At 46.3% G+C, this 16,899-nt stretch overlaps 28 non-coding genes across 28 annotated transcripts; all 28 read left to right on the top strand.

Moving 5' to 3' along the window:
• The first annotated feature begins 314 nt into the window (after positions 1-314).
• TRNAT-AGU (transfer RNA threonine (anticodon AGU)) lies at positions 315-388 on the top strand. Its single transcript has one exon. It is a non-coding gene; the product is annotated as a tRNA-Thr (tRNA).
• A 264-nt stretch (positions 389-652) lies between these two features.
• Positions 653-726, top strand: TRNAT-AGU (transfer RNA threonine (anticodon AGU)). The gene has a single exon. It is a non-coding gene; the product is annotated as a tRNA-Thr (tRNA).
• Positions 727-1,664: 938 nt separating this feature from the next.
• TRNAT-AGU (transfer RNA threonine (anticodon AGU)) lies at positions 1,665-1,738 on the top strand. The gene has a single exon. It is a non-coding gene; the product is annotated as a tRNA-Thr (tRNA).
• Positions 1,739-3,353: 1,615 nt separating this feature from the next.
• Positions 3,354-3,427, top strand: TRNAT-AGU (transfer RNA threonine (anticodon AGU)). The gene has a single exon. It is a non-coding gene; the product is annotated as a tRNA-Thr (tRNA).
• A 433-nt stretch (positions 3,428-3,860) lies between these two features.
• TRNAT-AGU (transfer RNA threonine (anticodon AGU)) lies at positions 3,861-3,934 on the top strand. Its single transcript has one exon. It is a non-coding gene; the product is annotated as a tRNA-Thr (tRNA).
• Positions 3,935-4,199: 265 nt separating this feature from the next.
• On the top strand, positions 4,200-4,273 carry TRNAA-AGC (transfer RNA alanine (anticodon AGC)). The gene has a single exon. It is a non-coding gene; the product is annotated as a tRNA-Ala (tRNA).
• A 437-nt stretch (positions 4,274-4,710) lies between these two features.
• Positions 4,711-4,784, top strand: TRNAT-AGU (transfer RNA threonine (anticodon AGU)). Its single transcript has one exon. It is a non-coding gene; the product is annotated as a tRNA-Thr (tRNA).
• Positions 4,785-5,552: 768 nt separating this feature from the next.
• TRNAT-AGU (transfer RNA threonine (anticodon AGU)) lies at positions 5,553-5,626 on the top strand. Its single transcript has one exon. It is a non-coding gene; the product is annotated as a tRNA-Thr (tRNA).
• Positions 5,627-6,910: 1,284 nt separating this feature from the next.
• On the top strand, positions 6,911-6,984 carry TRNAA-AGC (transfer RNA alanine (anticodon AGC)). Its single transcript has one exon. It is a non-coding gene; the product is annotated as a tRNA-Ala (tRNA).
• Positions 6,985-7,926: 942 nt separating this feature from the next.
• On the top strand, positions 7,927-8,000 carry TRNAT-AGU (transfer RNA threonine (anticodon AGU)). Its single transcript has one exon. It is a non-coding gene; the product is annotated as a tRNA-Thr (tRNA).
• A 264-nt stretch (positions 8,001-8,264) lies between these two features.
• On the top strand, positions 8,265-8,338 carry TRNAT-AGU (transfer RNA threonine (anticodon AGU)). The gene has a single exon. It is a non-coding gene; the product is annotated as a tRNA-Thr (tRNA).
• A 265-nt stretch (positions 8,339-8,603) lies between these two features.
• On the top strand, positions 8,604-8,677 carry TRNAA-AGC (transfer RNA alanine (anticodon AGC)). The gene has a single exon. It is a non-coding gene; the product is annotated as a tRNA-Ala (tRNA).
• A 267-nt stretch (positions 8,678-8,944) lies between these two features.
• Positions 8,945-9,018, top strand: TRNAT-AGU (transfer RNA threonine (anticodon AGU)). The gene has a single exon. It is a non-coding gene; the product is annotated as a tRNA-Thr (tRNA).
• A 607-nt stretch (positions 9,019-9,625) lies between these two features.
• TRNAT-AGU (transfer RNA threonine (anticodon AGU)) lies at positions 9,626-9,699 on the top strand. Its single transcript has one exon. It is a non-coding gene; the product is annotated as a tRNA-Thr (tRNA).
• A 264-nt stretch (positions 9,700-9,963) lies between these two features.
• On the top strand, positions 9,964-10,037 carry TRNAT-AGU (transfer RNA threonine (anticodon AGU)). The gene has a single exon. It is a non-coding gene; the product is annotated as a tRNA-Thr (tRNA).
• A 938-nt stretch (positions 10,038-10,975) lies between these two features.
• Positions 10,976-11,049, top strand: TRNAT-AGU (transfer RNA threonine (anticodon AGU)). Its single transcript has one exon. It is a non-coding gene; the product is annotated as a tRNA-Thr (tRNA).
• Positions 11,050-11,144: 95 nt separating this feature from the next.
• TRNAT-AGU (transfer RNA threonine (anticodon AGU)) lies at positions 11,145-11,218 on the top strand. The gene has a single exon. It is a non-coding gene; the product is annotated as a tRNA-Thr (tRNA).
• Positions 11,219-11,313: 95 nt separating this feature from the next.
• Positions 11,314-11,387, top strand: TRNAT-AGU (transfer RNA threonine (anticodon AGU)). Its single transcript has one exon. It is a non-coding gene; the product is annotated as a tRNA-Thr (tRNA).
• A 95-nt stretch (positions 11,388-11,482) lies between these two features.
• TRNAT-AGU (transfer RNA threonine (anticodon AGU)) lies at positions 11,483-11,556 on the top strand. Its single transcript has one exon. It is a non-coding gene; the product is annotated as a tRNA-Thr (tRNA).
• Positions 11,557-11,651: 95 nt separating this feature from the next.
• Positions 11,652-11,725, top strand: TRNAT-AGU (transfer RNA threonine (anticodon AGU)). The gene has a single exon. It is a non-coding gene; the product is annotated as a tRNA-Thr (tRNA).
• Positions 11,726-12,667: 942 nt separating this feature from the next.
• Positions 12,668-12,741, top strand: TRNAA-AGC (transfer RNA alanine (anticodon AGC)). The gene has a single exon. It is a non-coding gene; the product is annotated as a tRNA-Ala (tRNA).
• A 268-nt stretch (positions 12,742-13,009) lies between these two features.
• On the top strand, positions 13,010-13,083 carry TRNAA-AGC (transfer RNA alanine (anticodon AGC)). The gene has a single exon. It is a non-coding gene; the product is annotated as a tRNA-Ala (tRNA).
• A 777-nt stretch (positions 13,084-13,860) lies between these two features.
• On the top strand, positions 13,861-13,934 carry TRNAA-AGC (transfer RNA alanine (anticodon AGC)). The gene has a single exon. It is a non-coding gene; the product is annotated as a tRNA-Ala (tRNA).
• A 943-nt stretch (positions 13,935-14,877) lies between these two features.
• TRNAT-AGU (transfer RNA threonine (anticodon AGU)) lies at positions 14,878-14,951 on the top strand. The gene has a single exon. It is a non-coding gene; the product is annotated as a tRNA-Thr (tRNA).
• Positions 14,952-15,384: 433 nt separating this feature from the next.
• TRNAT-AGU (transfer RNA threonine (anticodon AGU)) lies at positions 15,385-15,458 on the top strand. Its single transcript has one exon. It is a non-coding gene; the product is annotated as a tRNA-Thr (tRNA).
• A 96-nt stretch (positions 15,459-15,554) lies between these two features.
• Positions 15,555-15,628, top strand: TRNAT-AGU (transfer RNA threonine (anticodon AGU)). Its single transcript has one exon. It is a non-coding gene; the product is annotated as a tRNA-Thr (tRNA).
• Positions 15,629-15,723: 95 nt separating this feature from the next.
• Positions 15,724-15,797, top strand: TRNAA-AGC (transfer RNA alanine (anticodon AGC)). The gene has a single exon. It is a non-coding gene; the product is annotated as a tRNA-Ala (tRNA).
• A 436-nt stretch (positions 15,798-16,233) lies between these two features.
• On the top strand, positions 16,234-16,307 carry TRNAT-AGU (transfer RNA threonine (anticodon AGU)). Its single transcript has one exon. It is a non-coding gene; the product is annotated as a tRNA-Thr (tRNA).
• The last annotated feature ends 592 nt before the right edge of the window (positions 16,308-16,899 follow it).

Genomic DNA, 16,899 nt, shown 5'->3' with positions numbered 1-16,899 from the left:
GGCCTGTCTAGTGAAAGGAAGATCGTGAGTTCGAATCTCACCGGTGCCTCGAGAGTCAAGACAAACCTCTCTCCAGTTTTTTTGTTTTCGAAGTTTAGGTCGAAATACTTCTGATGCTGTCCCTGCCTGAACAAGACGCTGCACAAGCGCCGTGGCTTAGTTGGTTAAAGCGCCTGTCTAGTAAACCGGAGATCGTGAGTTCGAATCTCACCGGTGCCTCGAGAGTCAAGACAAACGTCTCTCTAGTTTTTTGTTTTCGAAGTTTAGTTCGAAATACTTCTGATGGTGTCACTGCCTGATCAAGACGCTGCGCAGGCGCCGTGGCTTAGTTGGTTAAAGCGCCTGTCTAGTAAACAGGAGATCATGAGTTCGAATCTCACCGGTGCCTCGAGAGTCAAGACAAACGTCTCTCTAGTTTTTTCTTTTCGAAGTTCAGTTCAAAATACTTCTGATGGTGTCACTGTCTGAACAAGACGCTGCGCAGGCGCCGTGGCTTAGTTAGTTAAAGCGCCTGTCTAGTAAACCGGAGATCGTGAGTTCGAATCTCACCGGTGCCTCGAGAGTCAAGACAAACGTCTCTCTAGTTTTTTGTTTTCGAAGTTTAGTTCGAAATACTTCTGATGGTGTCACTGCCTGATCAAGACGCTGCGCAGGCGCCGTGGCTTAGTTGGTTAAAGCGCCTGTCTAGTAAACAGGAGATCATGAGTTCGAATCTCACCGGTGCCTCGAGAGTCAAGACAAACGTCTCTCTAGTTTTTTGTTTTTAAAGTTCAGTTCGAAATACTTCTGATGGTGTCACTGTCTGAACAAGACGCTGCGCAGGCGCCGGGGCTTAGTTAGTTAAAGCGCCTGTCTAGTAAACCGGAGATCGTGAGTTCGAATCTCACAGGTGCCTCGAGAGTCAAGACAAACGTCTCTCTAAATTTTTGTTTTCGAAGTTTAGTTCGAAATACTTCTGATCGCGTCACTTCCTGAACAAGACGCTGTGCAGGCGCCATGGCTTAGTTGGTTAAAGCGCCTGTCTAGTAAACAGGAGATCTTGAGTTCGAATCTCACCGGTGCCTCGAGAGTGAAGACAAACGTATCTCTAGTTTTTTGTTTTCAAGTTTAGTTCCAAATACTTCTGATGGTGTCACTGCCTGAACAAGACGCTGCGCAGGCGCCGTGGATTAGTTGGTTAAAGCGCCTGTCTAGTGAACAGGAGATCATGAGTTTGAATCTCACAGGTGCCTCGATAGTCAAGACAAACGTCTCTCTAGTTTTTTGTTTTCGAAGCTTAGTTCGAAATACTTCTGATCGCGTCACTTCCTGAACAAGACGCTGTGCAGGCGCCATGGCTTAGTTGGTTAAAGCGCCTGTCTAGTAAACAGGAGATCTTGAGTTCGAATCTCACCGGTGCCTCGAGAGTCAAGACAAACGTATCTCTAGTTTTTTGTTTTCAAGTTTAGTTCCAAATACTTCTGATGGTGTCACTGCCTGAACAAGACGCTGCGCAGGCGCCGTGGATTAGTTAGTTAAAGCGCCTGTCTAGTAAACAGGAGATCGTGAGTTCGAATCTCACCGGTGCCTCGAGAGTCAAGACAAACGTCTCTCTAGTTTTTTGTTTTCGAAGTTTAGTTCGAAATACTTCTGATCGCGTCACTTCCTGAACAAGACGCTGCGCAGGCGCCGTGGCTTAGTTGGTTAAAGCGCCTGTCTAGTAAACAGGAGATCATGAGTTCGAATCTCACCGGTGCCTCGAGAGTCAAGACAAACGTATCTCTAGTTTTTTGTTTTCGAAGTTTAGTTCCAAATACTTCCGATGGTGTCACTGCCTGAACAAACACGCTGCGCAGGCGCCGTGGATTAGTTAGTTAAAGCGCCTGTCTAGTAAACAGGAGATCGTGAGTTTGAATCTCACCGGTGCCTCGGGAGTCAAGACTAACGTCTCTCTAGTTTTTTGTTTTCGAACATTCATGACTTCTTTGCGCAAACACGTACACGGACACAAGGAAAACAGGCAAACAACACGGTCGCCCGTGTTGTTTGCCTCTTTTGCTTGTGTCCGTGTACGTGTTTGCGCAAAGAAGTCATGATCGAGTACGAACTCGCCCAACTTTCAGTACTTTTGTTTTCGAAGTTTAGTTCGAAATACTTCTGATGGTGTCACTGCCTGAACAAAACGCTGCGCAGGTGCTGTGGCTTAGTTAGTTAAAGCGCCTATCTAGTAAACAGGAGATCTGAGTTCGAATCTCACCGGTGCCTCGAGAGTCAAGACAAACGTCTCTCTAGTTTTTTTCTTTTCGAAGTTCAGTTCGAAATACTTCTGATGGTGTCACTGTCTGAACAAGACGCTGCGCAGGCGCCGTGGCTTAGTTAGTTAAAGCGCCTGTCTAGTAAACCAGAGATCGTGAGTTCAAATCTCACCGGTGCCTCGAGAGTCAAGACAAACGTCTCTCTAGTTTTTTGTTTTCGAAGTTTAGTTCGAAATACTTCTGATGGTGTCACTGTCTGAACAAGACGCTGCGCAGGCGCCGTGGCTTAGTTAGTTAAAGCGCCTGTCTAGTAAACCAGAGATCGTGAGTTCAAATCTCACCGGTGCCTCGAGAGTCAAGACAAACGTCTCTCTAGTTTTTTGTTTTCGAAGTTTAGTTCGAAATACTTCTGATGGTGTCACTGCCTGAACAAGACGCTGCGCAGGCGCCGTGGCTTAGTTGGTTAAAGCGCCTGTCTAGTGAACAGGAGGTCATGAGTTTGAATCTCACAGGTGCCTCGATAGTCAAGACAAACGTCTCTCTAGTTTTTTGTTTTCGAAGTTTAGTTCGAAATACTTCTGATGGTGTCACTGCCTGAACAAGACGCTGCGCAGGCGCCGTGGATTAGTTAGTTAAAGCGCCTGTCTAGTAAACAGGAGATCGTGAGTTTAAATCTCACCGGTGCCTCGGGAGTCAAGACTAACGTCTCTCTAGTTTTTTGTTTTGGAACATTCATGACTTCTTTGCGCAAATACGTACACGGACACAAGGAAAAGAGGCAAACAACACGGGCGCCCGTGTTGTTTGCCTCTTTTCCTTGTGTCCGTGTACGTGTTTGCGCAAAGAAGTCATGATCGAGTACGAACTCGCCCAACTTTCAGTACTTTTGTTTTCGAAGTTTAGTTCGAAATACTTCTGATGGTGTCACTGCCTGAACAAAATGCTGCGCAGGCGCCGTGGCTTAGTTAGTTAAAGCGCCTGTCTAGTAAACAGGAGATCGTGAGTTCGAATCTCACCGCTGCCTCGAGAGTCAAGACAAACATCTCTCTAGTTTTTTGTTTTCGAAGTTTAGTTCGAAATACTTGTGATGGTGTCACTGCCTGAACGAGACGCTGCGCAGGCGCCGTGGCTTAGTTGGTTAAAGCGCCTGTCTAGTAAACAGGAGATCATGAGTTCGAATCTCACTGGTGCCTCGAGAGTCAAGACAAACGTCTCTCTAGTTTTTGGTTTTCGAAGTTTAGTTCGAAATAATTCTGATGGTGTCACTGCCTGAACAAGACGCTGCGCAGGCGCCGTGGCTTAGTTAGTTAAAGCGCCTGTCTAGTGAAAGGAAGATCGTGAGTTCGAATCTCACCTGTGCCTCGAGAAGCAAGACAAACGTCTCTCAAGTTTTTTGTTTTCGAAGTATTGTTCGAAATACTTCCAATGGTGTCACTGCCTGAACAAGATGCTGCGCAGACGCCGTGGCTTATTTGGTTAAATTTCCTGTCTAGTAAACCGGAGATCGTGAGTTCGAATCTCACCGGTGCCTCGAGAGTCAAGACAAACTTCTCTCTAGTTTTTTGTTTTCGAAGTTTATTTCGAAATACTTCTGATGGTGTCACTGCCTGAACAAGACGCTGCGCAGGCGCCGTGGCTTAGTTGGTTAAAGCGCCTGTCTAGTAAACAGCAGATCGTGAGTTCGAATCTCACCGGTGCCTCGAGAGTCAAGACAAACGTCTCTCTAGTTTTTTTGTTTTCGAAGTTCAGTTCGAATTACTTCTGATGGTGTCACTGCCTGAACAAGACGCTGCGCAGGCGCCGTGGCTTAGTTAGGTAAAGCGCCTGTCTAGTAAACCAGAGATCGTGAGTTCGAATCTCACCGGTGCCTCGAGAGTCAAGACAAACGTCTCTCTAGTTCTTTGTTTTCGAAGATTAGTTCGAAATACTTCTGATGGTGTCACTGCCTGAACAAGACGCTGCGCAGGCGCCTTGGCTTAGTTGGTTAAAGCGCCTGTCTAGCAAACAGGAGATCGTGCGTTCGAATCTCACCGGTGCCTCGAGAGTCAAGACTAACATCTCTTCTGATTTTTTTTTGTTTTCGAAGTATTGTTCGAAATACTTCCAATGGTGTCACTGCCTGAACAAGATGCTGCGCAGACGCCGTGGCTTATTTGGTTAAATTTCCTGTCTAGTAAACCGGAGATCGTGAGTTCGAATCTCACCGGTGCCTCGAGAGTCAAGACAAACTTCTCTTTAGTTTTTTGTTTTCGAAGTTTATTTCGAAATACTTCTGATGGTGTCACTGCCTGAACAAGACGCTGCGCAGGCGCCGTGGCTTAGTTGGTTAAAGCGCCTGTCTAGTAAACAGGAGATCATGAGTTTGAATCTCACAGGTGCCTCGAGAGTCAAGACAAACATCTCTCTAGTTTTTTGTTTTCGAAGTTTAGTTCGAAATACTTCTGATCGCGTCACTTCCTGAACAAGACGCTGCGCAGGCGCCGTGGCTTAGTTGGTTAAAGCGCCTGTCTAGTAAACAGGAGATCATGAGTTCGAATCTCACCGGTGCCTCGAGAGTCAAGGCAAACGTCTCTCTAGTTTTTGGTTTTCGAAGTTTAGTTCGAAATAATTCTGATGGTGTCACTGCCTGAACAAGACGCTGCGCAGGCGCTGTGGCTTAGTTAGTTAAAGCGCCTGTCTAGTAAACAGGAGATCGTGAGTTTGAATCTCACCGGTGCCTCGGGAGTCAAGACTAACGTCTCTCTAGTTTTTTGTTTTCGAACATTCATGACTTCTTTGCGCAAACACGTACACAGACACAAGGAAAACAGGCAAACAACACGGTCGCCCGTGTTGTTTGCCTCTTTTGCTTGTGTCCGTGTACGTGTTTGCGCAAAGAAGTCATGATCGAGTACGAACTCGCCCAACTTTCAGTACTTTTGTTTTCGAAGTTTAGTTCGAAATACTTCTGATGGTGTCACTGCCTGAACAAAACGCTGCGCAGGTGCTGTGGCTTAGTTAGTTAAAGCGCCTGTCTAGTAAACAGGAGATCTGAGTTCGAATCTCACCGGTGCCTCGAGAGTCAAGACAAACGTCTCTCTAGTTTTTTCTTTTCGAAGTTCAGTTCGAAATACTTCTGATGGTGTCACTGTCTGAACAAGACGCTGCACAGGCGCCGTGGCTTGTTAGTTAAAGCGCCTGTCTAGTAAACCAGAGATCGTGAGTTCAAATCTCACCGGTGCCTCGAGAGTCAAGACAAACGTCTCTCTAGTTTTTTGTTTTCGAAGTTTAGTTCGAAATACTTCTGATGGTGTCACTGCCTGATCAATACGCTGCGCAGGCGCCGTGGCTTAGTTGGTTAAAGCGCCTGTCTAGTAAACAGGAGATCATGAGTTCGAATCTCACCGGTGCCTCGAGAGTCAAGACAATCATCTCTCTAGTTTTTGGTTTTCGAAGTTTAGTTCGAAATAATTCTGATGGTGTCACTGCCTGAACAAGACGCTGCGCAGGCGCTGTGGCTTAGTTAGTTAAAGCGCCTGTCTAGTGAAAGGAAGATCGTGAGTTCGAATCTCACCTGTGCCACGAGAGTCAAGACAAACGTCTCTCAAGTTTTTTGTTCTCGAAGTTCAGTTCGAAATACTTCTGATGGTGTCACTGCCTGAACAAGACGCTGCACAAGCGCCGTGGCTTAGTTGGTTGAAGCGCCTGTCTAGTAAACAGGAGATCGTGAGTTCGAATCTCACCGGTGCCTCGAGAGTCAAGACAAACCTCTCTCTAGTTTTTTTGTTTTCGAAGTTTAGTTCGAAATACTTCTGATGGTGTCACTGCCTAAACAAGACTCTGCAGAAGCGCCGTGGCCTAGTTGGTTAAAGAGCCTGTCTAGTAAACAGCAGATCGTGAGTTCGAATCTCACCCGTGCCTCGAGAGTCAAGACAAACGTCTCTGTAGTTTTTTGTTTTCGAAGTTTAGTTCTAAATACTTGTGATGGTGTCACTGCCTGAAGAAGACGCTGCGCAGGCGCCTTGGCTTAGTTGTTTAAAGCGCCTGTCTAGTGAAAGGAAGATCGTGAGTTCGAATCTCACCTGTGCCTCGAGAGTCAAGACAAACGTCTCTCAAGTTTTTTGTTCTCGAACTTTAGTTCGAAATACTTCTGATGGTGTGACTGCCTGAACAAGACGCTGCACAAGCGCCGTGGCTTAGTTAGTTAAAGCGCCTGTCTAGTGAAAGGAAGATCGTGAGTTCGAATCTCACCGGTGCCTCGAGAGTCAAGACAAACCTCTGTCTAGTTTTTTTGTTTTCGAAGTTTAGTTCGAAATACTTTTGATGCTGTCACTGCCTGAACAACACGCTGCACAAGCGCCGTGGCTTAGTTGGTTAAAGCGCCTGTCTAGTAAACAGCAGATCGTGAGTTCGAATCTCACCGGTGCCTCGAGAGTCAAGACTAACGTCTCTTCTGATTTTTTTTTGTTTTCGAAGTATTGTTCGAAATACTTCCAATGGTGTCACTGCCTGAACAAGACGCTGCGCAGACGCCGTGGCTTATTTGGTTAAATTTCCTGTCTAGTAAACCGGAGATCGTGAGTTGGAATCTCACCGGTGCCTCGAGAGTCAAGACAAACGTCTCTGTAGTTTTTTGTTTTCGAAGTTTAGTTCTAAATACTTGTGATGGTGTCACTCCCTGAACAAGACGCTGCGCAGGCGCCTTGGCTTAGTTGGTTAAAGCGCCTGTCTAGCAAACAGGAGATCGTGAGTTCGAATCTCACCGGTGCCTCGAGAGTCAAGACTAACGTCTCTTCTGATTTTTTTTGTTTTCGAAGTATTGTTCGAAATACTTCCAATGGTGTCACTGCCTGAACAAGACGCTGCGCAGACGCCGGGGCTTATTTGGTTAAATTTTCTGTCCAGTAAACCGGAGATCGTGAGTTGGAATCTCACCGGTGCCTCGAGAGTCAAGACAAACGTCTCTCTAGTTTTTTGTTTTCGATGTTTATTTCGAAATACTTCTGATGGTGTCACTGCCTGAACAAGACGCTGCGCAGGCGCCGTAGCTTAGTTGGTTAAAGCGCCTGTCTAGTGAACAGGAGATCATGAGTTTGAATCTCACAGGTGCCTCGATAGTCACGACAAACGTCTCTCTAGTTTTTTGTTTTCGAAGTTTAGTTCGAAATACTTCTGATGGTGTCACTGCCTGAACAAGACGCTGCGCAGGCGCCGTGGATTAGTTAGTTAAAGCGCCTGTCTAGTAAACAGGAGATCGTGAGTGTAAATCTCACCGGTGCCTCGGGAGTCAAGACTAACGTCTCTCTAGTTTTTTGTTTTGGAACATTCATGACTTCTTTGCGCAAATACGTACACGGACACAAGGAAAAGAGGCAAACAACACGGGCGCCCGTGTTGTTTGCCTCTTTTCCTTGTGTCCGTGTACGTGTTTACGCAAAGAAGTCATGATCGAGTACGAACTCGCCCAACTTTCAGTACTTTTGTTTTCGAAGTTTAGTTCGAAATACTTCTGATGGTGTCACTGCCTGAACAAAATGCTGCGCAGGCGCCGTGGCTTAGTTAGTTAAAGCGCCTGTCTAGTAAACAGGAGATCGTGAGTTTGAATCTTACCGCTGCCTCGAGAGTCAAGACAAACATCTCTCTAGTTTTTTGTTTTCGAAGTTTAGTTCGAAATACTTCTAATGGTGTCACTACCTGAACGAGACGCTGCGCAGGCGCCGTGGCTTAGTTGGTTAAAGCGCCTGTCTAGTAAACAGGAGATCATGAGTTCGAATCTTACCGGTGCCTCGAGAGTCAAGACAAACGTCTCTCAAGTTTTTTGTTTTCGAAGTATTGTTCGAAATACTTCCAATGGTGTCACTGCCTGAACAAGATGCTGCGCAGACGCCGTGGCTTATTTGGTTAAATTTCCTGTCTAGTAAACCGGAGATCGTGAGTTCGAATCTCACCGGTGCCTCGAGAGTCAAGACAAACTTCTCTTTAGTTTTTTGTTTTCGTAGTTTATTTCGAAATACTTCTGATGGTGTCACTGCCTGAACAAGACGCTGCGCAGGCGCCGTGGCTTAGTTGGTTAAAGCGCCTGTCTAGTAAACAGCAGATCGTGAGTTCGAATCTCACCGGTGCCTCGAGAGTCAAGACAAACGTCTCTCTAGTTTTTTTGTTTTCGAAGTTCAGTTCGAATTACTTCTGATGGTGTCACTGCCTGAACAAGACGCTGCGCAGGCGCCGTGGCTTAGTTAGGTAAAGCGCCTGTCTAGTAAACCGGAGATCGTGAGTTCGAATCTCACCGGTGCCTCGAGAGTCAAGACAAACATCTCTCTAGTTTTTTGTTTTCGAAGTTTAGTTCGAAATACTTCTGATCGCGTCACTTCCTGAAAAAGACGCTGCGCAGGCGCCGTGGCTTAGTTGGTTAAAGCGCCTGTCTAGCAAACAGGAGATCGTGCGTTCGAATCTCACCGGTGCCTCGAGAGTCAAGACTAACGTCTCTTCTGATTTTTTTTGTTTTCGAAGTGTTGTTCGAAATACTTCCAATGGTGTCACTGCCTGAACAAGATGCTGCGCAGACGCCGTGGCTTATTTGGTTAAATTTCCTGTCTAGTAAACCGGAGATCGTGAGTTCGAATCTCACCGGTGCCTCGAGAGTCAAGACAAACTTCTCTTTAGTTTTTTGTTTTCGAAGTTTAGTTCGAAATACTTCTGATCGCGTCACTTCCTGAACAAGACGCTGCGCAGGCGCCGTGGCTTAGTTGGTTAAAGCGCCTGTCTAGTAAACAGGAGATCATGAGTTCGAATCTCACCGGTGCCTCGAGAGTCAAGACAAACGTATCTCTAGTTTTTTGTTTTTGAAGTTTAGTTCCAAACACTTCCGATGGTGTCACTGCCTGAACGAACACGCTGCGCAGGCGCCGTGGATTAGTTAGTTAAAGCGCCTGTCTAGTAAACAGGAGATCGTGAGTTTGAATCTCACCGGTGCCTCGAGAGTCAAGACTAACGTCTCTTCTGATTTTTTTTTGTTTTCGAAGTATTGTTCGAAATACTTCCAATGGTGTCACTGCCTGAACAAGACGCTGCGCAGACGCCGTGGCTTATTTGGTTAAATTTCCTGTCTAGTAAACCGGAGATCGTGAGTTCGAATCTCACCGGTGCCTCGAGAGTCAAGACAAACGTCTCTCTAGTTTTTGGTTTTCGAAGTTTAGTTCGAAATAATTCTGATGGTGTCACTGCCTGAACAAGACGCTGCACAAGCGCCGTGGCTTAGTTGGTTAAAGCGCCTGTCTAGTAAACCGGAGATCGTGAGTTCGAATCTCACCGGTGCCTCGAGAGTCAAGACAAACGTCTCTCTAGTTTTTTGTTTTCGAAGTTTAGTTCGAAATACTTCTGATGGTGTCACTGCCTGATCAAGACGCTGCGCAGGCGCCGTGGCTTAGTTGGTTAAAGCGCCTGTCTAGTAAACAGGAGATCATGAGTTCGAATCTCACCGGTGCCTCGAGAGTCAAGACAAACGTCTCTCTAGTTTTTTCTTTTCGAAGTTCAGTTCAAAATACTTCTGATGGTGTCACTGTCTGAACAAGACGCTGCGCAGGCGCCGTGGCTTAGTTAGTTAAAGCGCCTGTCTAGTAAACCGGAGATCGTGAGTTCGAATCTCACCGGTGCCTCGAGAGTCAAGACAAACGTCTCTCTAGTTTTTTGTTTTCGAAGTTTAGTTCGAAATACTTCTGATGGTGTCACTGCCTGATCAAGACGCTGCGCAGGCGCCGTGGCTTAGTTGGTTAAAGCGCCTGTCTAGTAAACAGGAGATCATGAGTTCGAATCTCACCGGTGCCTCGAGAGTCAAGACAAACGTCTCTCTAGTTTTTTGTTTTCAAAGTTCAGTTCGAAATACTTCTGATGGTGTCACTGTCTGAACAAGACGCTGCGCAGGCGCCGGGGCTTAGTTAGTTAAAGCGCCTGTCTAGTAAACCGGAGATCGTGAGTTCGAATCTCACAGGTGCCTCGAGAGTCAAGACAAACGTCTCTCTAAATTTTTGTTTTCGAAGTTTAGTTCGAAATACTTCTGATCGCGTCACTTCCTGAACAAGACGCTGTGCAGGCGCCATGGCTTAGTTGGTTAAAGCGCCTGTCTAGTAAACAGGAGATCTTGAGTTCGAATCTCACCGGTGCCTCGAGAGTGAAGACAAACGTATCTCTAGTTTTTTGTTTTCAAGTTTAGTTCCAAATACTTCTGATGGTGTCACTGCCTGAACAAGACGCTGCGCAGGCGCCGTGGATTAGTTGGTTAAAGCGCCTGTCTAGTGAACAGGAGATCATGAGTTTGAATCTCACAGGTGCCTCGATAGTCAAGACAAACGTCTCTCTAGTTTTTTGTTTTCGAAGTTTAGTTCGAAATACTTCTGATCGCGTCACTTCCTGAACAAGACGCTGTGCAGGCGCCATGGCTTAGTTGGTTAAAGCGCCTGTCTAGTAAACAGGAGATCTTGAGTTCGAATCTCACCGGTGCCTCGAGAGTCAAGACAAACGTATCTCTAGTTTTTTGTTTTCAAGTTTAGTTCCAAATACTTCTGATGGTGTCACTGCCTGAACAAGACGCTGCGCAGGCGCCGTGGATTAGTTAGTTAAAGCGCCTGTCTAGTAAACAGGAGATCGTGAGTTCGAATCTCACCGGTGCCTCGAGAGTCAAGACAAACGTCTCTCTAGTTTTTTGTTTTCGAAGTTTAGTTCGAAATACTTCTGATGGTGTCACTGCCTGATCAAGACGCTGCGCAGGCGCCGTGGCTTAGTTGGTTAAAGCGCCTGTCTAGTAAACAGGAGATCATGAGTTCGAATCTCACCGGTGCCTCGAGAGTCAAGACAAACGTCTCTCTAGTTTTTTCTTTTCGAAGTTCAGTTCAAAATACTTCTGATGGTGTCACTGTCTGAACAAGACGCTGCGCAGGCGCCGTGGCTTAGTTGGTTAAAGCGCCTGTCTAGTAAACAGGAGATCATGAGTTCGAATCTCACCGGTGCCTCGAGAGTCAAGACAAACGTCTCTCTAGTTTTTTCTTTTCGAAGTTCAGTTCAAAATACTTCTGATGGTGTCACTGTCTGAACAAGACGCTGCGCAGGCGCCGTGGCTTAGTTGGTTAAAGCGCCTGTTTAGTAAACAGGAGATCATGAGTTCGAATCTCACCGGTGCCTCGAGAGTCAAGACAAACGTCTCTCTAGTTTTTGGTTTTCGAAGTTTAGTTCGAAATAATTCTGATGGTGTCACTGCCTGAACAAGACGCTGCGCAGGCGCCGTGGCTTAGTTAGTTAAAGCGCCTGTCTAGTAAACAGGAGATCGTGAGTTCGAATCTCACCGGTGCCTCGAGAGTCAAGACAAACGTCTCTCTAGTTTTTTGTTTTCGAAGTTTAGTTCGAAATACTTCTGATGGTGTCACTGCCTGATCAAGACGCTGCGCAGGCGCCGTGGCTTAGTTGGTTAAAGCGCCTGTCTAGTAAACAGGAGATCATGAGTTCGAATCTCACCGGTGCCTCGAGAGTGAAGACTAACGTCTCTTGTGATTTTTTTTGTTTTCGAAGTATTGTTCGAAATACTTCCAAAGGTGTCACTGCCTGAACAAGATGCTGCGCAGACGCCGTGGCTTATTTGGTTAAATTTCCTGTCTAGTAAACAGGAGATCGTGAGTTCGAATCTCACCGGTGCCTCGAGAGTCAAGACAAACGTCTCTCTAGTTTTTTGTTTTCGAAGTTTAGTTCCAAATACTTCTGATGGTGTCACTGCCTGAACAAGACGCTGCGCAGGCGCCGTGGATTAGTTAGTTAAAGCGCCTGTCTAGTAAACAGGAGATCGTGAGTTTAAATCTCACCGGTGCCTCGGGAGTCAAGACTAACGTCTCTCTAGTTTTTTGTTTTGGAACATCCATGACTTCTTTGCGCAAATACGTACACGGACACAAGGAAAAGAGGCAAACAACACGGGCGCCCGTGTTGTTTGCCTCTTTTCCTTGTGTCCGTGTACGTGTTTGCGCAAAGAAGTCATGATCGAGTACGAACTCGCCCAACTTTCAGTACTTTTGTTTTCGAAGTTTAGTTCGAAATACTTCTGATGGTGTCACTGCCTGAACAAAATGCTGCGCAGGTGCCGTGGCTTAGTTAGTTAAAGCGCCTGTCTAGTAAACAGGAGATCGTGAGTTCGAATCTCACCACTGCCTCGAGAGTCAAGACAAACATCTCTCTAGTTTTTTGTTTTCGAAGTTTAGTTCGAAATAATTCTGATAGTGTCACTGCCTGAACAAGACGTTGCGCAGGCGCCGTGGCTTAGTTAGTTAAAGCGCCTGTCTAGTGAAAGGAAGATCGTGAGTTCGAATCTCACCTGTGCCTCGAGAAGCAAGACAAACGTCTCTCAAGTTTTTTGTTCTCGAAGTTTAGTTCGAAATACTTCTGATGGTGTCACTGCCTGAACAAGACGCTGCACAAGCGCCGTGGCTTAGTTGGTTAAAGCGCCTGTCTAGCAAACAGGAGATCGTGCGTTCGAATCTCACCGGTGCCTCGAGAGTCAAGACTAACGTCTCTTCTGATTTTTTTTTGTTTTCGAAGTATTGTTCGAAATACTTCCAATGGTGTCACTGCCTGAACAAGATGCTGCGCAGACGCCGTGGCTCATTTGGTTAAATTTCCTGTCTAGTAAACCGGAGATCGTGAGTTGGAATCTCACCGGTGCCTCGAGAGTCAAGACAAACGTCTCTGTAGTTTTTTGTTTTCGAAGTTTAGTTCTAAATACTTGTGATGGTGTCACTCCCTGAACAAGACGCTGCGCAGGCGCCTTGGCTTAGTTGGTTAAAGCGCCTGTCTAGCAAACAGGAGATCGTGAGTTCGAATCTCACCGGTGCCTCGAGAGTCAAGACTAAAGTCTCTTCTGATTTTTTTTGTTTTCGAAGTATTGTTCGAAATACTTCCAATGGTGTCACTGCCTGAACAAGATGCTGCGCAGACGCCGTGGCTTATTTGGTTAAATTTCCTGTCTAGTAAACCGGAGATCGTGAGTTGGAATCTCACCGGTGCCTCGAGAGTCAAGACAAACGTCTCTGTAGTTTTTTGTTTTCGAAGTTTAGTTCTAAATACTTGTGATGGTGTCACTGCCTGAACAAGACGCTGCGCAGGCGCCGTGGCTTAGTTAGTTAAAGCGCCTGTCTAGTGAAAGGAAGATCGTGAGTTCGAATCTCACCTGTGCCTCGAGAAGCAAGACAAACGTCTCTCAAGTTTTTTGTTCTCGAAGTTTAGTTCGAAATACTTTTGATGCTGTCACTGCCTGAACAACACGCTGCACAAGCGCCGTGGCTTAGTTGGTTAAAGCGCCTGTCTAGTAAACAGCAGATCGTGAGTTCGAATCTCACCGGTGCCTCGAGAGTCAAGACTAACGTCTCTTCTGATTTTTTTTGTTTTCGAAGTATTGTTCCAAATACTTCCAATGGTGTCACTGCCTGAACAAGACGCTGCGCAGACGCCGTGGCTTATTTGGTTAAATTTCCTGTCTAGTAAACCGGAGATCGTGAGTTGGAATCTCACCGGTGCCTCGAGAGTCAAGACAAACGTCTCTGTAGTTTTTTGTTTTCGAAGTTTAGTTCTAAATACTTGTGATGGTGTCACTCCCTGAACAAGACGCTGCGCAGGCGCCTTGGCTTAGTTGGTTAAAGCGCCTGTCTAGCAAACAGGAGATCGTGAGTTCGAATCTCACCGGTGCCTCGAGAGTCAAGACTAACGTCTCTACTGATTTTTTTTTGTTTTCGAAGTATTGTTCGAAATACTTCCAATGGTGTCACTGCCTGAACAAGACGCTGCGCAGACGCCGGGGCTTATTTGGTTAAATTTCCTGTCTAGTAAACCGGAGATCGTGAGTTGGAATCTCACCGGTGCCTCGAGAGTCAAGACAAACGTCTCTCTAGTTTTTTGTTTTCGATGTTTATTTCGAAATACTTCTGATGGTGTCACTGCCTGAACAAGACGCTGCGCAGGCGCCGTGGCTTAGTTGGTTAAAGCGCCTGTCTAGTGAACAGGAGATCATGAGTTTGAATCTCACAGGTGCCTCGATAGTCAAGACAAACGTCTCTCTAGTTTTTTGTTTTCGAAGTTTAGTTCGAAATACTTCTGATGGTGTCACTGCCTGAACAAGACGCTGCGCAGGCGCCGTGGATTAGTTAGTTAAAGCGCCTGTCTAGTAAACAGGAGATCGTGAGTTTAAATCTCACCGGTGCCTCGGGAGTCAAGACTAACGTCTCTCTAGTTTTTTGTTTTGGAACATTCATGACTTCTCTGCGCAAATACGTACACGGACACAAGGAAAAGAGGCAAACAACACGGGCGCCCGTGTTGTTTGCCTCTTTTCCTTGTGTCCGTGTACGTGTTTGCGCAAAGAAGTCATGATCGAGTACGAACTCGCCCAACTTTCAGTACTTTTGTTTTCGAAGTTTAGTTCGAAATACTTCTGATGGTGTCACTGCCTGAACAAAATGCTGCGCAGGCGCCGTGGCTTAGTTAGTTAAAGCGCCTGTCTAGTAAACAGGAGATCGTGAGTTCGAATCTCACCGCTGCCTCGAGAGTCAAGACAAACATCTCTCTAGTTTTTTGTTTTCGAAGTTTAGTTCGAAATACTTGTGATGGTGTCACTGCCTGAACGAGACGCTGCGCAGGCGCCGTGGCTTAGTTGGTTAAAGCGCCTGTCTAGTAAACAGGAGATCATGAGTTCGAATCTCACTGGTGCCTCGAGAGTCAAGACAAACGTCTCTCTAGTTTTTGGTTTTCGAAGTTTAGTTCGAAATAATTCTGATGGTGTCACTGCCTGAACAAGACGCTGCGCAGGCGCCGTGGCTTAGTTAGTTAAAGCGCCTGTCTAGTGAAAGGAAGATCGTGAGTTCGAATCTCACCTGTGCCTCGAGAAGCAAGACAAACGTCTCTCAAGTTTTTTGTTTTCGAAGTATTGTTCGAAATACTTCCAATGGTGTCACTGCCTGAACAAGATGCTGCGCAGACGCCGTGGCTTATTTGGTTAAATTTCCTGTCTAGTAAACCGGAGATCGTGAGTTCGAATCTCACCGGTGCCTCGAGAGTCAAGACAAACTTCTCTCTAGTTTTTTGTTTTCGAAGTTTATTTCGAAATACTTCTGATGGTGTCACTGCCTGAACAAGACGCTGCGCAGGCGCCGTGGCTTAGTTGGTTAAAGCGCCTGTCTAGTAAACAGCAGATCGTGAGTTCGAATCTCACCGGTGCCTCGAGAGTCAAGACAAACGTCTCTCTAGTTTTTTTGTTTTCGAAGTTCAGTTCGAATTACTTCTGATGGTGTCACTGCCTGAACAAGACGCTGCGCAGGCGCCGTGGCTTAGTTAGGTAAAGCGCCTGTCTAGTAAACGGGAGATCGTGAGTTCGATTCTCACCGGTGCCTCGAGAGTCAAGACAAACGTCTCTCTAGTTCTTTGTTTTCGAAGATTAGTTCGAAATACTTCTGATGGTGTCACTGCCTGAACAAGACGCTGCGCAGGCGCCTTGGCTTAGTTGGTTAAAGCGCCTGTCCAGCAAACAGGAGATCGTGCGTTCGAATCTCACCGGTGCCTCGAGAGTCAAGAATAACGTCTCTTCTGATTTTTTTTGTTTTCGAAGTATTGTTCGAAATACTTCCAATGGTGTCACTGCCTGAACAAGATGCTGCGCAGACGCCGTGGCTTATTTGGTTAAATTTCCTGTCTAGTAAACCGGAGATCGTGAGTTCGAATCTCACCGGTGCCTCGAGAGTCAAGACAAACTTCTCTTTAGTTTTTTGTTTTCGAAGTTTATTTCGAAATACTTCTGATGGTGTCACTGCCTGAACAAGACGCTGCGCAGGCGCCGTGGCTTAGTTGGTTAAAGCGCCTGTCTAGTAAACAGGAGATCATGAGTTTGAATCTCACAGGTGCCTCGAGAGTCAAGACAAACATCTCTCTAGTTTTTTGTTTTCGATGTTTAGTTCGAAATACTTCTGATCGCGTCACTTCCTGAACAAGACGCTGCGCAGGCGCCGTGGCTTAGTTGGTTAAAGCGCCTGTCTAGTAAACAGGAGATCATGAGTTCGAATCTCACCGGTGCCTCGAGAGTCAAGACAAACGTATCTCTAGTTTTTTGTTTTCGAAGTTTAGTTCCAAATACTTCCGATGGTGTCACTGCCTGAACAAACACGCTGCGCAGGCGCCGTGGATTAGTTAGTTAAAGCGCCTGTCTAGTAAACAGGAGATCGTGAGTTTGAATCTCACCGGTGCCTCGGGAGTCAAGACTAACGTCTCTCTAGTTTTTTGTTTTCGAACATTCATGACTTCTTTGCGCAAACACGTACACGGACACAAGGAAAACAGGCAAACAACACGGTCGCCCGTGTTGTTTGCCTCTTTTGCTTGTGTCCGTGTACGTGTTTGCGCAAAGAAGTCATGATCGAGTACGAACTCGCCCAACTTTCAGTACTTTTGTTTTCGAAGTTTAGTTCGAAATACTTCTGATGGTGTCACTGCCTGAACAAAACGCTGCGCAGGTGCTGTGGCTTAGTTAGTTAAAGCGCCTGTCTAGTAAACAGGAGATCTGAGTTCGAATCTCACCGGTGCCTCGAGAGTCAAGACAAACGTCTCTCTAGTTTTTTCTTTTCGAAGTTCAGTTCGAAATACTTCTGATGGTGTCACTGTCTGAACAGGA

This window comes from Rhipicephalus microplus, chromosome 5, assembly GCF_043290135.1.
Source record: "Rhipicephalus microplus isolate Deutch F79 chromosome 5, USDA_Rmic, whole genome shotgun sequence".
Lineage (NCBI taxonomy): Eukaryota > Metazoa > Arthropoda > Arachnida > Ixodida > Ixodidae > Rhipicephalus > Rhipicephalus microplus.
This window is presented reverse-complemented; position numbering and strand designations above follow the sequence as displayed.